The sequence below is a fragment of the Notamacropus eugenii genome, chromosome 4 (assembly GCF_028372415.1).
Source record: "Notamacropus eugenii isolate mMacEug1 chromosome 4, mMacEug1.pri_v2, whole genome shotgun sequence".
Classification (NCBI taxonomy): Eukaryota; Metazoa; Chordata; class Mammalia; order Diprotodontia; family Macropodidae; genus Notamacropus; species Notamacropus eugenii.
Window position 1 is genome coordinate 400,252,575 of NC_092875.1, and position 18,561 is coordinate 400,271,135.

Genomic DNA, 18,561 nt, shown 5'->3' on the forward strand with positions numbered 1-18,561 from the left:
TCAGGTTGAAATCATAGCTAAACCAGAATAAATAAAAAGAATAATCAGAATATATTAAGCTAATGAAACTCAGAATACGAAAGAAACAGAATACTTTAAAAAAAATATAAAGTATCCAAATCATCAAAAGATTAGAGACCTTAAATAACCCAATCTGAGAAAAGAAAATAGATCTAGCTGTAAAGAAACTACCAAAGGGAAAAAACTTCTGATCCTGATGAGTATTCTAATAAATTTTAAAATAACAGAAAGTACCCACACTTTATAAAATTTTTTCTCAAAAACTGAGAAAGAATCCTTCTAGAATCTTTTTTAGGGGACAAATACAGTCCTAATACCTAAAGCAGGGAATGAGAAAACACAGAAAGAAAATTATTGGCCAAAAGCATTAAAGAACATTGACAAAATATTTAAATAAAATCCTTTCGAATACACTCAACAACTTAAGAAATCATACATTATATGACTAAATAAAATTTATGCCAGAGATTCAAGGATGTTTTAAAATTAGGAAAATAATATCATAATTAAATCATCCAAAACTATATGATCATTTCAAAAAATGCAGAAAAAGTCTTTCATAAAGTACAACAATCTTTTATGGTAAAAATCTTACAAATGTCACAAAAATTGTCTAGCTAAAATCAAAAGCAAACACCATAATCAATGGGGATACACTAGAACTCTTTCCAATAAATAAATACAAGAATGAAGCATGAATGCCCATTCTTCCCACTATCATTTTATATTGTACTGGACATATTGACAATATCAATAAGACAAGAGAAAAGAAGGAGATAAAACTATCCGCATTGGCTGATGATATAACAGTTTATTTGGAAAATCCCTGGGAATTAGCAAAGATACTAATAGATACAATTAATAGCTTCAGCAAAGTTGCAGGTTATAAATTAGATTCTCAAAAAAATCAATATAATAATAACAAAACAAAATAAGCAACAATAGAAAGAGAAATTCCATTCCAAATAACAACAAAATGCATAAAATATCTGGGGACTGACCTACTAAAACACAGAAAATACTTATATAGAATTACAAAATGTTCCTTAAGGAAATAAAGTACAATTTACGTAACTAAAGAACCAAAATTAAGTGCTCATGACTACATCATACCAACAGAATAAAAAAAAACCACCATCAAAATTAATTTACACTTTTAATACTATGCCAATCAAATTACCAAGGGGATGCTTTATAGTACTTAATAAAGTAATAACAAAATTAATTTGGAACAAGAAAAAATAGAGAATATCAGGAGTAATTGTAAAATGAAATAGGGACAAAGATGAACTGGCTCTTCTAGACCTCAAAGTATATAATAAAGCAGCAATCATGAAAGCCATTTGACTTTTCCTTCTCTTGCTTTCTCTCCGAGTTTCCCGAGGGGGCGCTATCACTTCACCAGCACCATACCTGCCCTCAGATCCCTTGTGAAGCCAAAAATCCTCAAGAAGACGACCAAAAAGTTCATCCAGCACCAGTCAAACAGATATGTCAAGATCAAGAGAAACTGGCATTAAACCAAGAGGCACTGACAACAGGGTGTGAAGACAATTCAATGGCCAGATCTTGATGCCTAATGTTGGTTACAGAGGCAATAAGAAGACAAAACACATGTCATGAAATGGATTCAGGAAGTTTTTGGTGCACAATATCAAAGACCTGCCCTTGATGTGCAACAAATCTTACTGTGCTGAGATTGCTTAAGATGTTTCCTCTAAGAATGTGAAAGTCACTATTGAGAGAGCAGCTCAGTTAGCCATGAAAATCACCAATCCAAACGCTAGACTTAGCAGTGAAGAAAATGAGTAGAAAGCTTTGCATATTTTCATTTGAATTAAATAAACCCTCAAACTACTAGCATAAAAAAAAGAATACAGAAAGAGATCAATGAAACAGACTGGAAAAGAGACAATCAGAAACAATAGAACTCAATAACCCAGTGTTTGATAACATAGAAAACAAATTACCTAGGAGTAAAAAAAACCCTACGTATTTGATATTTTAAAACTGCTTGAAAAACTGAAAAGCAGTCAGCCAATACTTGGGCTTAGACTAACATCTTACATCATATTCCACAATACTTTCTAAATGTACATGCAACCTTAAATCAAAACAAAACAACCAAAAAAAACCCCAATACCATAGTATTAAAAAAAATTAGAACAGAAAGAAATCATATCTCTTTCACAGTGAAGGGTATGAGATGCATTCTTAACCAAACAAGAGATGGAGGCAATTACAAAAGGTAAGAGATAATTCTGATTATCTGAAAATAAAAAGCTTCTGCACAGACAAAATTAATGCAGCTGGGATAAAAAGGGAAATGGCGAAATGGGAGGAAAAAAATCTTTGTATTAAATTTCTCTGATAACATTTTGATATTCAAGATTCCTGTATCAAATATCCCTGATAATATTTTAGTATTGAATATGTACATACACACATACATAAAATTCTCAAAAGAACTGCAAAGTATTCACTACCATATGAAAGAATGCTTCAAATCACTAAAAACAGGAGAAATGCATAAAGCCTCCTACTCTGAAGACTGGCAAAAATGAAAAAAAATTACAATAGTCAATGTTGGAAGGGTTATAGAAAGATAAACACACTAATACATTGTTGGTGGAGATGTGAAACAGTACAATCATCCTGCAGAGCAATTTGGAGTTACAAAAATAAGGTGACCGAAATGCTCATATCCTTCGACATGAATTCTATTACTGGAATTGTATACCAAGTTAAGAATGGAGAAGAACAAAGTCCTGACATACTCTAACATATTTATAGCAGCATTTTTGGTGAAAGCTAAGAATTGTAACAAAATAGATACTCATCAACTGGAGAATGACTAAACTAATCATAGAACATGAATGTAATATAATATGTCATTACACATATCATTTCTTACTGATCTCTATGATATGATTTCATGTAATGAATATAGAGGATGGAAAAATCTATATGAACTGATGCAGAATAAAGTGAACAGAGTCAATAAAGCAACATACATAGTCACTACAACAATATAAATGGAAAGGATGACTGCATATCAAGAAAATCAGAAGTAAATGAAAACAAATTTATAAAGGTCAAGCAGGAATCAAATGAAGAGATATGAGAAGACAACTTCAACCTATCCCTTCATGGAAGTGGAAGGGTTCACAGGTGTAATACATTGCATATGTTTTCAGACTTTTTCCTCTCTAAAAAATCCTATTTGTTATATGACATGGTTCTCTGGGAGGGGAAGAGAAGGGATATATAGGATAATTCTGATGATGTAAGAAACAGAAGACATGATTAAAATTACTTTTTAAAAAAAGAAGCTACTGTATTATGATCAGCTATAACACTTCTATTGTAAACTGGGATCTAATTATTATTAACTTAGACAAAGGAACACATCTAACATTTTCATTGTAAACTGGGATTTAATTATTATTAAATTATACAAAGGAAAATCATCAATGAGGCTGAGAATACTAGGGATTCATTGGGGACAATATCAACAAATGACAGAAATATTCTTTGCATGCAAATTTAAATTGAATAACAAGGGTCAGGAGTAGCTCCTCCACTAAAAAGGATAAATGAGCAGAACATAAAATTTCAGAAGTGGCCAAAAAAAAGAAGAAAAAAAAAAGACCTAGCAGTGCCTTTGTGTATTCAAGAAATTTAAAAAGGGGAAAACCAGGAAGTCAACAAGCATTTATTAAGTATCTACTATTTGTCAGGCACTGTACTAAGCACTGGGAGTACAGAAAAAGGCAAAAGGAGAATCCGAGCTGTCAAGCAATTGACAGTCTAATGGGGGAGACAACATGAAAACAATTATGTACAAATGAGATACAGACAGGACACACTGGAGATAATCAACAGAGGAAATGCACTAGCATTAAAAGGGGGATCAGAAAAGTCTTCTGGTAGAAGATGGGAATCTTAGTAAGGACTTGAAAGAAGCCAGGGAAGCTCTGTTTGAACAAATCATTTATCCTCTCTGGGCCTTCTTTTCTGAGGGGCTGACTATCCATCTCGTCGTGTCTACTTCTGATTCTCCAAAACAAAACACAAAACAAAGCTTTTACTTTGATTAGCTTGGCAGAAGTCTGAAGACTTGTGATAGTATTAAAACCTATTAGCTGCTAAGAAAGAAATTCTTTACCTCTGCAAGGGCCTCAAGAATAAATTGACTTTTTAAAAAAAATCAAAGTGAATTGTAAAAGCATATTCTGATCAATGTATGTGTGTGAGATCGTGCTTAGGATGTGTGATAGCAGCATAAAAGATTATAACAGCCAAAATATCCTGAAGACAAAGCCTGAAAAAGATAAATTAGTGAATTGTACAAAATTTCATTACGTTGCATTTTACAAGAGAATTTTCAACATGTCTGATATGCTAATATCTATATGAATAAGATATTTTGTTTATAAGCAAAGATTTTTTTAAATAGTCTATGATGTTCATAATGGCGATGTATATATTATGCTGTCTGTGACAACTGATGAGAAAAAAATTATATGTATGACAAGTTTTTTTTAAGAGATTTCTTCAAAATAATTGCTACTTACTTCAGTGCACATTACCCACTTGGAATAATTCGTACTGTCATTTCACAATCCTTGTCCTCAAAGTTGGCACTTTATTACAGTGGTGCATGGTTTATTTGGAAGAAAAATTGCATCCAATTATTTTGGAGGAAGAGAATTCTCCCTCCTATCAAACTCAAAGCCAAAACATTTAAGAAACCGTCATTCTAAAACTGGTTTTTGAAACAATGCTGCCTCCTTCTGGACAAGCAGGCAGTCTAATTTCTAAAAACAAAACTGGAGACCACACTCAATGATTTTTCTAAATAACTAATGAAACCAAAATGACAGTTCACAAGTATGAAAATCTGAATTGCCTAAATCATTAATGACCTCTTTATATTTAGTACTAAATTTTTTAGCATATATAAAGCAGTTTTATCTAGATTCTGAGGAAAATCATTTAATACTAGTTAGCACTCTAAAGTAAATTACAAAATAGAAAGAACATCCACATGTCAAAAAACAAAAATGAATGTAACAAAATTATAAAGATCAAGCTAGACTCGAATGAAAGGACATAAGAAGACACCCTCAATCCATCCCTTCATCAATTGGTGTTACACATTATATTTGTTTTGAGGCTTTTTCAATGTATCAATCAGTTGTGCTGATTTTTTTCCTTTAAAAAAAATACCATTCATTATATGGGATGGCTGTTGGAGAGGTGAAGGGGGAAAAGGCAGAATACTAAGGAAAAGAAGCAGAAAACATGAATGAAAACTCATTTAAAAATAAACTATGTAGAGGATGGGATCATATCTTAAAAAAAAAAATGAAATCAAGCAGTGAGAGAGAAATATATTGGGAGGAGAAAGGGAGAAACTGAATGGGGCAAATTATCTCTCATAAAAGAGGCAAGCAAAAGACTCATTAGTGGAGGGATAAAGAGGGGAGGTGAGAGAAAAACATGAAGTCTACTCTCATCACATTCCACTAAAGGAAAGAATAAAATGCACACACATTTTGGTATGAAAACCTATCTCACAATACATGAAAGTGGGGGATAAGGGGACAAGCAGGGTGGGGGGGGATGATAGAAGGGAGGGCATGGGGAGGAGAGTACAATTTGAGGTCGACACTCATGGGGAGGGATAGGATCAAAAGAGAATAGAAGTAATGGGGGACAGGATAGGATGGAGGGAAATATAGTTAGTCCTATACAACACAACTATTATGGAAGTCATTTGCAAAACTACACAGATTTGGCCTATATTGAATTGCTTGCCTTCCAAAGGGAAGGGGTGGGGAGGGAGGGAGGAAGAGAAGTTGGAACTCAAAGTGTTAGGTTCAACTGTCGAGTAATGTTCTTGCCACTAGGAAATAAGAAATACAGGTAAAGGGGTATAGAAAGCTATCTGGCCCTACAGGACAAAAGAGAAGACGGAGACAAGGGCAGAGAGGGATGACAGAAGAGAGAGCAGATTGGTCATAGGGGCAATTAGAATGCTTAGTGTTTGGGGGGGAGGGGGGATAAAAGGGGAGAAAATATGTAACCCAAAATTTTGTGAAAATAAATGTTAAAAGTTAAATAAATAAATTTAATTAAAAAAAAGATGTCAGAGGACTTGACCACTGAACAGTTCAAAAAAAAAATAAACTATGTATATGATACTAATATACCTCTAATTATTAGAATGCTATAATTTTATTGCAAAAGGAAAAAAATACTTGCAGACAAACATGACACATAAAGTTAGTGGATATGGAGCTGCCTGACTAACAGTTTCAAAAGGTAGTTATTATTTGGTTGGTTTCTATTTTGCAGGAAGTAGGGGTGCCCCACGGATCTATCTTTGGTTCCGTACTGATCATTTTCATCAGTGAGTTGGATGAAGGCACAGTCTTACTTTTATTAAATTTGTAGATTACAAGAATCCCAGAGGATAGGTAACTCACTAGAGGATAAAGACTGGACTAGGAATGATCTCGGCCAACTAAAATTAGCTAAGGAGAATCAAGTTTAATATAGATAGTCATACACTTGGTTTCAAAAAATTAACTTCACAAAATACAAGTTGGGGGCACATAACTGTGTCCTGTGGGAAAAAAAATCTGGCATTTAATAAAGACTGTTAACAGTTCAATGTAAGTCAGAGTAAAAAAGTAGCCAAATAAACTAATATTGCCTTGGCTTCATTAAAACTGTTATAGAGTCAAGAACAAAAGAAATAATACTTCTGCTATACTCTAGCCTGGTACAGCTACATGTGGAATATTCAGTTCAAACTACATTTTAGGAAAAATATAGACAAATTAAAGCATGATCAGAAGATGGCAGGCAACTAGGATGAAGAGAGGACAGGAGAATGTACTAAATCAAAGTAAAAGATGAATTGGCAAAAGAAAAATCTTAACAGAACATCATTGTCATCTTCAATGAATGATAGAGGGGTTAAATTGTTTTTTTCTATTTGGAAGGAAAGGACTAGAAACACTGCACAGAAGTTTCCAAGAGACTTGATATAAGGGAAAAAATTCCACACAATTAAAACTATCCCAAAAATGGAATGGGTTGTCTCAGTAAGTTGTGGGTTACCCTTCCCCATTGGTCTTTAAGATAAGAATGGATGGTTACTTGGGTGATATGTTGTAATTCAATTCTAATAATGTATTAGATGCTCTGATGTCCTTCCTTCCCAGCTTCTGAGATTCTATGCTGTTGGCAAAACCAACCAAAACCTAAGCTTTTGAAACTATTATATACCAGCAACGCGTTTCTAATCAATGAATCAAGCATTTAGGTGCCTACTATGTGCCAGGAAGATTTTTGCTTGTTTTGAAGAATATCAGTTTAAGGCAACCTAAAATTTTAAAAATCTCAGTCACTTATTCTAAGATTCTATAGAAATCAGATCATTCCACAAATTCTTAGTTCCTTTACTGATACTGAAAGTTAAATGAAGTTAATTAATAACTATTCATAGTATTGATATAATTAATAAAATAATTACCTTAATTTAAACAAGTTTAAAAGGTAAAAATTGTGCAGTTAAGAGAAAAGAGTGAATAATAATATATTTTCCCATGTGTTACACATGTATAATAAATCCATAGCAGAAGGATTATTTGAAACTTACTGCATATCATAAAGTAAATTCTTCAAATAGACCACAGATAGCTTAGAACGTCAGACTAAGCAATCCGAATTCCTGTACCTTAAATACGGGACTCCTCAAAATTCAGTGCTTGGTTCTTTGTATTCTCTCTACATTCTCTTGTGAGCTCTCAACCACTTCAAGGATTCAGTTGGTTCTAACACACAAGACATCAAAATTCATTCCTCCCATTCCATATCTCCAGTTGCTTACTAGTTATTTTTACCTAGATGAACTACTATGACCTAAGTAAGCTTCAAGAGGTCTAAAATAAACTCATCACATTTTCTACCCTCAAGCCCTCCCCTCCCCTCCAAAAACACCTAAATAGTAAGTCTTCTTAAATTCTCTATAACAATGAACATTTTTTTTAACTGTGTAAGTGCAATATATCTTGGGATACTTCAGAGTATCCTAAGACTACAGAATAGTCTCTCCTTTGTCTCTCAACAATCAGTTATTAAGTTCTATTCATTCTTTTAATATTTTTCACCAAAGCCTTTCCTTACTTTCCAATCCCACCACTGCCCGGTCCCTACAACTCACTTAACTATAGAGCAATACTCCTTTTCTGCATTCTTCAGTAGATTAGTGAAAAATTTCAGGGATTTGTGATTTCCTTAGTGTAGATTCCCTGCCCACCAATGCAAACGGCAAGCCACCCCTTCCCCATGACTTAATGGGTGCCCTTTCAGAGCTGTTCTGGTTGGAAAGGTAACTCTAAAGCTAATCAGATGACATATCTCTCCAAACTTAATCGGGCTTCTCCGGAGAACCACAAACAGTTCATCACTTGAGTTTGCATTTAAGCCCTTCCTAAGACCTCCTAGAGTTTATACCCTTCCTTTGAGAATCCAGTGCTACAGGCATCATAGGAGGACTTTAGAATAGCACATTAATTATACTACAATAGATTACATTACATTACTAACCGGCTCAAAAAGCTTCAGTGACACAGTAGCTACAAATAAAGTCCAAATCCTTGGTCTAGCTTTCAAAGACCTCTATAATCTAGTAGTAACTAGTTTCTACTGTTTTCCACTAAATATATGTGTGTATGTATACACATGCATACACACACCCTATTCTTCAAGTAAGACTATTTCACAGTTGGATTTTTATGGTTTGTCCAAGAAAAATAGCCACCAATACCTACCAGGTATTTTCAACTAGGTGTACTATAGATCTCTTAAATTCAACACATCCAAAACAAGATTCATAATTTTTCTCCCCAAATCTTTCCTATTTCCGGATTTCCCCGTTTTTATCAAGGAACCTCCTCCAGTGCACAGAGGCAACCAGGTCTAGAACCTGTCTTTCTTCAATGTTCCATCTTTACCCTTCAATCCAAACAACTGCCAAGTCTTGTTGATTCTATTTCTATGTCTCTCTAATTCATCCTCTCCTTCCCAACTACATAGCCATCACCCTCGATTAAAAAGGCTCTCATTAACTCTTGACTGTACTTCTACTTCATAAACTTTCTAATTAGTCTCTCTTGGCTCCAATCTCCCCATCTCTCTAATCCATTCCATCACACAGCTGACGAAATGATATTCCTAAAGCCTGGGTCTGACCATGCTACCTCCCTGATCAAGAAGTTTTGAGTGGCTCCCACTGCTTCTAGAATAAAATACAAACTGATCTATTAGCATTTAAAGTGCTTCTCAATATGACTACCCTACTTTTGAGATTTTTTGCCTATTACTTCATGATGGTATGTTTGCCCAAGTTCTGGATAATGGACAAAGCTCTTGTGCCTTCCCAGTCACCAATGGAGTGAAACAGGGCTGTGTGCTTGCTCCCATGCTTTTTAGCTTGATGTTTTCAGCCATGTTGACAGATGCTTTCAATGAGGATGAACACAGCATCAAGGTCAACTACCGTACTGATGATAAGTTCTTCAATTTGAAAAGGTTACAAGTCAAGACCAAAGCGGAGGGAGTGTTGGTGCATGATTTTCTGTTTGCAGATGATTGTGCACTCAATGCAGCCTCTGAAGCTGAGATGCAACAAAGTATGGATCAATTCTCTGTCACCTATGTTAATTTTGCCCTAATAATTAACACCAAGAAAACACAGGTGCTCCATCAGCCACCACCACACCATCCATAGCGGAACCATAGGTTACAACAAATGAAGAAGTTTTGAATGCTGTGGATAAGTTCACTTACCTTGGTTGTGTACTTTCCAGGGATGTACACATTAACAATGAGGTTGATGCACACATTGCCAGAGCTTGCTCAGTGTTTGGGAGGCTCCAAAGAAAGGTTTGGGAGAGAAGAGGCATTAGACTGACCACCAAACTGAAGGTCTACAGAGCCATTGTGCTGACCTCATTGTTATATGCTTGTGAAACAAGGGCAGTCTACCAGCGCCATGCCAGGAAACTGAATCACTTCCATTCGAACTCTTAGGAAGATTCTGAGGATCACCTGGCATGATAAGGTACCAGACACTGAAGTCCCTGCTCGAGCTGAACTGCCAAGTATTCAAACTATGCTTCAGAGAGTGCAACTCTGATGGGCTGGCCAGTACAAAATGTATGCTTGCCAAAAAGTCTATTTTATGGAGAACTTCCATGGGGCGGGCGATCACATGGCAGCCAGAAGAAATGCTATAAGGACACACTCAAGGTTTCTCTCAAGAACTTTGGATTTGACTGTGCAACATGGGAGACACTGGCACAGGACCGCTCAACATGGCGTGCCCACATAAGAAAAGGTGCTGTGCTCTTTGAGCAAAGCAGAAATGAGATAGCACAAAGTAAATGCAGGATGCACAAATCTGGGATATTCACACCCAAATATTCATACGGACTATCTGTGCCCAATTTGTGGCAGAGCATTCCGAGCTCTTACTGGTCTGATTAGCCACAGTTGGACACACTGAAATTTCACTTTACAATCCTGATGTCATTTTGGTCCTCTTCTAAGAGGAAGGACAACAATCATTCCAGCCAACATGGTTAATTTGCTAGCCCTCCTGAGTGACATTGTCTATTGACTCCTAGCCTGTGCCCAGGACCAGGGGTGGGGAACCTGTAGCCCCAAGGAAGGTCATATGTGGTCTTCTAGGTCCTTGGGTGTGGCCTTTTGACTGAGTCCAAGTTTTACAGAACAAATACTTTTATTAAGGGGATTTGTTCTATGAAGTTTGGATTCATTCAAAGAACTATACTTGAGGACCTAGGGTTCCTAGGTTCCCCACACCTGGCCCAGGCTTTCTTTCCATGCTTGGAGTGAACTCTTGCCTCACCGCCATCCTCCTCCTATCCTCTTTCAAGGTTCAGCTCAACTACTACCTCCTAAAAGAAGTCAATCCTGAAGCTTACCCTTTGTTTGTCTTTTCCCTGTGCTTTACAAAGGAGATATAGATAGATAGATAGATAGATAGATAGATAGATAGATAGATAGATAGATAGATAGATAGATAGACAGACAGATAGAGATAGATAGATAGATAGATAGATAGATAGATAGATAGACAGACAGATAGATAGATATTTGCACCCATGGAGAATCTGAACCCCTAACAGAATATAAGCTCCTTAAAATTGAAACTGTTCCATTTTTGTCTCTGTATCACCAACTTGTTGCCCAGAGTTAGGCATAAAAATGAAGGCTTTTAAATAAATGAAGTAAAAATTTACTTACAAATTAATTTACTAATTCAATCTAAGGACCACTTCATATCTCCCCAAATGCCTAACACATAGCAGTTATTTAATAAATATTTGTTGACTGTTTAAAAGGGAATAAGAACTAGAAGTACCACTATATCTCAATGATCAAAATAATTTCATAACTTTCTCTACTTACATTTTAATTCCTAAGAAGAAATGAAAACTTTTGTTTGTGATCTTAATTAATGAACAAATATATAATTACACGCAACACTCATAAAACAAAATTGTCAATGACATTCACACCTGTGAAAAAATATTCAGAAAGATCAGAACTATCCCTTAAAAAGGACATATGAAATTTGGGAGTTACTTATGGGTACAGTTAAAAATTTCTTCTTTTTCAGATGACAGAGACAAAACATGACACCATTCTATTCCTTCATCTCCTCTTCCACGGGCTAATCATACTTTGGAAGGCTTCCTGACTGGCACAGAATTAACACCTGACACATGTATAGCTCATTACAGTTTGTTTCCAAAAGTACTTTATATATGGGTTTACATATAACAATGTGAAGCAGGTATCAGAGGTCCTAGTATACCCAATTTTACAGCTAATGGAAGTTGAATGATGTGCCCATGTTCAATCACAGTTGATTAGAGGTGGGTTGCAAACCCAGGGCTCACCGAATTCTTGGTCCAGCTTTTTTCCACTGCTTCATGAAAACTTTCCATTCTATCATGAAGTAATGACCTCATCTAGTATACTTAGGCAGATACATCCTAAAAATGGCATGAAGTGTTAATAGAAAAAGAAAACACCATTTTCATCTGATGAGAAAAGGTGTCTTTGGTTAGGCTGGGAAGTTTCGGTGTCATATAGCTTCCTACAGGAATTTTTAATGCACATTTTTAAATCACCTTCTCCTGTAATATTATTTCTGAATTTGCATTTTATCTGTTCTCTTGTAAACAAAGGCCTCAAAATGAATTTTACTCACATCTAAACAAGAAGAAATTAACAAAAAAGGGAAGTTAAGTGCCAAGAAGACCAGGATAGCAAGCAAGAGAAGAAGGGGAAACTAATAATTAGAGTCTGAAGTAGATCAATGAAGTCAGAGACCCACAAGCTAGCTTGGTGGCTGGGAAGAATCAGGAGGCAAGCTGGGATTTAGTGACTAGGGAAGTTAAATAATGAACGCCTTGAGAACTAAAGCCCAAGCGTCCTAGAATGAACCTCTACACAGAATCTTACCCCATCCCCCCACTCTTATTCTAATTCAATGCAACAAACTTTTATTGAATACCTACAAGTGACAGACTGCACTAAAGCAACATAAGGGTAACTGCTGTGGAGGAGCTAATGTTCCTAAAGGGAAGAAACAATATCTATGCAGATAAGCAGTATATACAAAATAGAGCGAAAGTAAATACAAAGTAATTGGAATGGAGGTGGAGAGAAGAGGGAGAAAGCAGTGTATCCTAAGTATATGGCACCAGAGCTATCCTTTAAGCTAGGGATGGGAAACATGTGGTCTCATGACACATGTGGCCCTCTAGGTCCTCACTGTGACCCTCTGAGTTCAAACTTCACAGAATAATAGGTCTTCAAGTGTGGCCTCAAGGTGTCACAGGTTCCCCAACCCAGCCTGAACAAACTAGGAGGAGAAAACAAGAGATTTCCAGAAATGGGGGAAAGTCAGAAAAAAGGCGGTGGCAGGAGCAAGAAAATTGCATTTAGGGGAGCAGCAAGTGTGGCAGGTGAGAAGGCAGGCAGAGTGTGTGTGGGACAGTCATCTGCTATCAGTCTACAAAGACAAGTAGACTGAAGGGCTTAAAAGCCAAATGGAAGAACTCCTATTTTTCCCTCTTGAGACAATGGGGAGAAACTGAAGTTTCTTTAACATGGGAATGCCAACATCATCAGACTTGCACTTTAATTGCCTGCACAAGAGAAAATAAGATTCTTTTAAAGTCAGACTGCTTCCCATCCCTTTGCAGTCAACATGTTCTGGCTTTACGTGGCAAAAAAAAAGGACTAAACTTCCCATCTTTAGTCAATTTTTTTAATAGAAAAAAGAAAGCTCATTGCTTAGTAAAGTATAATGAAACAGTGATTTTCTTTGTGCAATATTATTCCTAACTCACCACAAAAAAAGGAATGTCCTTCCAGCTGTGGTCATGGACGTGTGTAGATCACTCCACACTATTTTATCCCATTGCATTTAGGAATAAATAGCATATATTTCTTAGATGGCCCTCTGTGGCCACAGAAGAGGGAAAAGTTAACAAAGTAAAAACAGATATCCTTGGCTTTATCAACACCATTAGTTAATCAAATCAAAGTAAGTGGTCCCAATTAATAGTATTAATAATGTCCCAATCACATTAATCATAATGATTAAAAGTAACATTTATACAGAACTTACTATGTGCTAGGCACTACACTAAGTGCTTTACAATTATTATCTCATTTTATCCTGTGAAAAATATTAATAGTAGAACCTTCATAATGTTCAGTTTTACCTAGTTAGTTTTAAATTTTGCTTTTCTAATCTGATTTTCTACTAGACTGATGAGAATTTAAAATGACATGCTCAAAAAGACCATTCAGCTGTCACCAGAACATATCAGAATAAAATTCATGAAATACAACTGTGGAGAATGTGTATATAGTGAAAATTTAGACCAACATGTGACTTGGTTTTTGTTAAAAGACAGATAATAAATTTTAAAAAATATGGAGACATAAGAGAGCTATTAAATGTTTACGGGAAAAACCAAAAGCAAGTTTCACATTGTGTCGTTTATTTTTTACAAATGTACACTAAATAAAAAATGTTACTTCATGGAAAATTTAAAGTTAAATGGGAAAAGATATTTCCTTTAGGAACACAGATCCTGAATTCTATAAAACAATATACACTACTACAATAAAATGCAGAAAAAACTGTATAAAGATTCTTTTGGTAATCACTAAAATATGAATGGTTTGAAAATTACTGCAGGTTGAACAGCAGAAACAATTCATCATAAAAAAAGCTTTGACAGTAGGTTATACAGTAAAAAATAAATGCATTACATAGATAAATCTACCCAGTTTGGTGAAATATTTGTCCTAGATACTAAAATAAGTCATCAATCACTGTCACCTATGTCCATTGCTACTCCCTGCCCTGACTCCAGTCTCCTTTGGCTTTAGAAATAGAAGCCATATTGCAGAATGATAATTAGCTGTAGGCTACAAGCTACTTCCAAATCTAAAATTTAGATGAATCTGTGCTATTTTGGTCATGTTTATGTTTTAAAATTTTAAAACAGTGAATCTGTAAAAATGTAGTAGAAATATTATTGTATCTACCTGAAACTGAGCATTAGATACTCAGGTTTGCACTTTAGCCATAAAAAAGTCATCTTTAAAAAAAAGTATGATTTTAATTCTGCCGAACCCCCTCCCCCAAAAAAATTCATATAAAGCTTTTAGGCTTTAAGTGTCAAGCATACTAAAAACTGAACCACACATATGATAAAAAATAATTTTACCCTAAATACTTATAGTATGCTACAGAACCTAAAAGCCAGTCACCACCAGCTAAACAAAGATAGAAAATATATAGAAAATAGGAACTTGGGAGTTAAAATTGGTATCTGAGGTTGGCCTATACCATATGTATATTCAGGAAAGCACAAACGACATGAGAAAAAAGTCACCTTATTCCACTGCTAGGCACGTAGTCTAAGGCAGTCAAAAATAGAAAGAAAAAAAAGCAACGTGGCAGAAAATGGAATTAGACCAACACTTTATGCCATATTTCACAATACATTCTAAATGGATAAATGACCTTAATTTTAAAGACCCTACATATTATTTTTTTTAATTAGAAAAGAAACACAGTAGTCCTCTCATAGCTGCACGTGGGATCTGTACTCAAGCAAACAAGGCAAAGAGGCAATTACAGAAGATGAAACAGGTAACTGATTACAAGAAACTGAAAAGCTTCTGCGCAGAACTGATGTACCTGTGACAAGATGACAAGCACTCACATGAGGAAAGTATAGAAAATTTCTCTGATAAGGGTTTGATGCATAAACAATTAACATAAACAGATACATAGACTGCCAGCAACTGGCTGATCAGAGGTGTGGCAGTGATTGAAAAGAAAGAGACAACAGCAGCAGGGGCTCGGCAAGCCTGTACACTCTGTACATGACTGGTTTATTGTAGCTCTGCAAGACTTCATAGAGTCAAACATATCAATACATCTCATGTGAATTCAATAGTTCCCAGGGGAAAGTTAGTCCAAAGACAAAACATTCTTCCGAGTTCCATGTTCCCAAGCCACAGAATGTACACACATCCTTTCCTAGATAACGCTGCAGGCTGTCCTCAAGAAATAAGCAGTACGAAAACATAAAGAAGCCAGGGAGGGGGAGGCCCTGCCAATTCCCTTATTCATCCTCTGACTGACCTCGCCCTGCTTTGGTCAGTCCTTTCGATTAACTCTGGCTCTCCACAATAGATACATATAGACATCCATCTATCTACAATGGTCATTTTTCCAATAGATAAATGTTCAAAGACTGTGTAAACAAACAGTTCTCAAAAGAAATATTACAAAATACTAACAACTACTAGAAAGGATGTTCCAAATCACTCATGAGAGAAAAAACAATCAAAACAACCCAAGTTTCACCTTACAATGTGAAAACTAGCGAAGATGACAATACTTGATAAGAATTAATGTGGGAGGAGTTGTGGGAAGATAAGTACGCTGGTGCATTATTTGTGAAGTTATGAATTAGTCCAACCATTTTAGAAGGCAATTCATAATTATACAAAAAAAAAAAAAGACTAAAATATCCAGACCTTTTGACCCAGAGTCTCTGTTATTGGGTTTATACTCCAACAAAGCCATTGGTAAGAAGAAAGTACCTACTTACATCAAAATCCTTATAAGCAGTACTACTATGATAGCAAAGAGTTGGGAACAAAGTAAATGCCCATCATATGGGGAAACGCTAAACAAATTGTGATTTATGAATATAACAGAATGTTACTATGCTACAAGAAATGATGAATGTGATGAATACAGAGAAGCATAAAAAGAGCTACTTGAATTAATGCAAAGTAAAAGAAATCAGAGCCAAGAAAACAACATAAACAATTATACAATGTAAATTTAAAAACATCTCACACACACACACACACACACACACACACACACACATACACGCACAAAAGTGAATGTTGAAAAATTATAAAGAACAAGAATGAACTGGAAAAAGAAATATGATAGGACATGCCCAACTCATCCTTTCATGGAAGTGGAAGTTTCATGGGTGTTGCATGCTGAACATGTTTTTGGACTTTTTCAAGGTACTGATAGGTTATGATACCTGTCATGGCTTTCTGAGAGGGAGAGGAGAAGGATACTAGGAAAAACCATGATGACATAAAAAAACCAAGACAGTCAAGACTGGTTGATTTTGTTTAATTGCTCTTTCTCTCTTTTTTTTCAAGTCTTTTTAACCAAAAATAGACAGCTGGATAGGAAAGAGGAGAGGGATATAGTCAGAAATTAAGAAGATGTAAAAACAAAGGACAGAAATAAATATTTAAAAAGAACACCATAAGCAATTTACCCATGGTTACAAAGATACTAAGTGGCAAACCTCTGATTCCAGAGCCAAGCATTCTTTCTGCTCTGCTATGCAGCCCAATGAGTAACCAAGACTTGTTCAACTTACCTTCACATCATTAACATCTGTCCTCTTCTCTCCAATCACAAGACCACTACTCATACCCTAATCTAAGTCATTTATATCTCTCACCTGACACAGAGTCTCTCTGACTTAAGATCTTCCCTTCTGTAAGCCATATTCCACAAAGATGCAGAAATCATCTCCCTAAATCATTGGTCTGGTTTTCATCTGCCTGCTCAAGAAGCTTCAGTGACTCCAAATTACCATTAACAGAATATATGAGTTCTTTTTCCAGGCCATTAAAGCCCTTTACAATCTGGCTTTAGGTTACTTTCCAGACTTACTGAACATTATTTCCTTTCACATACTCTCCAGTATAACCAAACTGACTTCCTTTTTCCTTGCAGAAAACAACCCATCTTTGTAATTTTGCTCAAGTTGCTGCCTATGCATGAGACATTTTCCCTCCTCACTTCTACCTCTTGAAATCTCTAACCCCCTTCAAGGCTCAGTTAAGTTCCACTTCCTACTCAAAGCTTAAATAAAACAACAAGAAGAAAACCCTCTTGCAATTTAGTCACACACTCTGAAATTGTCTCTGTACAGGACCCTAGTAACTTTACCCCATCAAAATCCTGACTGCTCCCTCAGACTTGCTTCTTTCCTTGTAGTGTACATGCACCTTGCCATAGCCAATTAAGTCCCATCCCACCAAGTTTCAGTGATAATTGTTAGGAAAAACCTCTACCTTTTCTTTCTCATCAAGTAAATTTCAATATCTTATCACCATGTTGTGAAAACTCATTTTCTTAATTCAATTTTCATTTTAAATCCTCTGGACATCAGATCCACTTGTTTGAACTTTCATGAATTTTATGCTTTCTGAAAGCACAAGTCTAACTCGACTTAGCATCCCTTGTCTTTACAGAAATGAAGTAGCAGGAGCCTCAGACTCAATTTGTATAGAAAAACTCAGGCCAGAAGAGATAGGAAAAGAAGGACATGTGGAAAATTGAGATTTGTGAAAAAATGAGAGGTGTCTAAAGAAATCAATGTGGACCCACAATCTAAGACAACTTAGATTGTAAAGAAACAAGTGGTAAAAATGGAAGCAAAGGCAAGTAAATAGATTAAATACCAAAGTATGGAACATTACTAAAAGAAGAATGTGAGTTCTAAAATAAACAATAAACTCATGCTGGTGAAGAAAGCAAAGGACAACAAAAACAGTTTTTCTTATCTCTACTGGGGAGAAAATGAGAAACAAAGAAGAGACAGACCTTTCAAGCAAGATCAAAATGGATAGGATGATGATAACCAATGAAATAGATAGGAAGGCAGAAATGTTCAAGTCTTATTTGCTTCTTTTTTCTCCACATAGAATAATGGCTGAAGGAGACAGAACAAAAATGGCTAATAAGAAATTCATAACCCAGCTAAATAGGGAGACTGAAAAAGTGCCCAGTTTCCTAAATGACTTCAAATCACAAGGTTCAAATGAATGACATAGTAAGGT

General features: G+C 35.6%; 1 protein-coding gene and 1 pseudogene across 1 annotated transcript in view; one reads left to right on the top strand and one right to left on the bottom strand.

The window, feature by feature from the left end:
- The window catches only part of LOC140498767 (large ribosomal subunit protein eL32 pseudogene), a 40,165-nt pseudogene extending 38,332 nt beyond the window's left edge, over positions 1-1,833 (top strand).
- Positions 1-18,561, bottom strand: part of NDUFAF2 (NADH:ubiquinone oxidoreductase complex assembly factor 2) — a 220,875-nt gene that overhangs the window by 189,769 nt on the left and 12,545 nt on the right. The gene's annotated exons all lie outside the window — the stretch shown is intronic.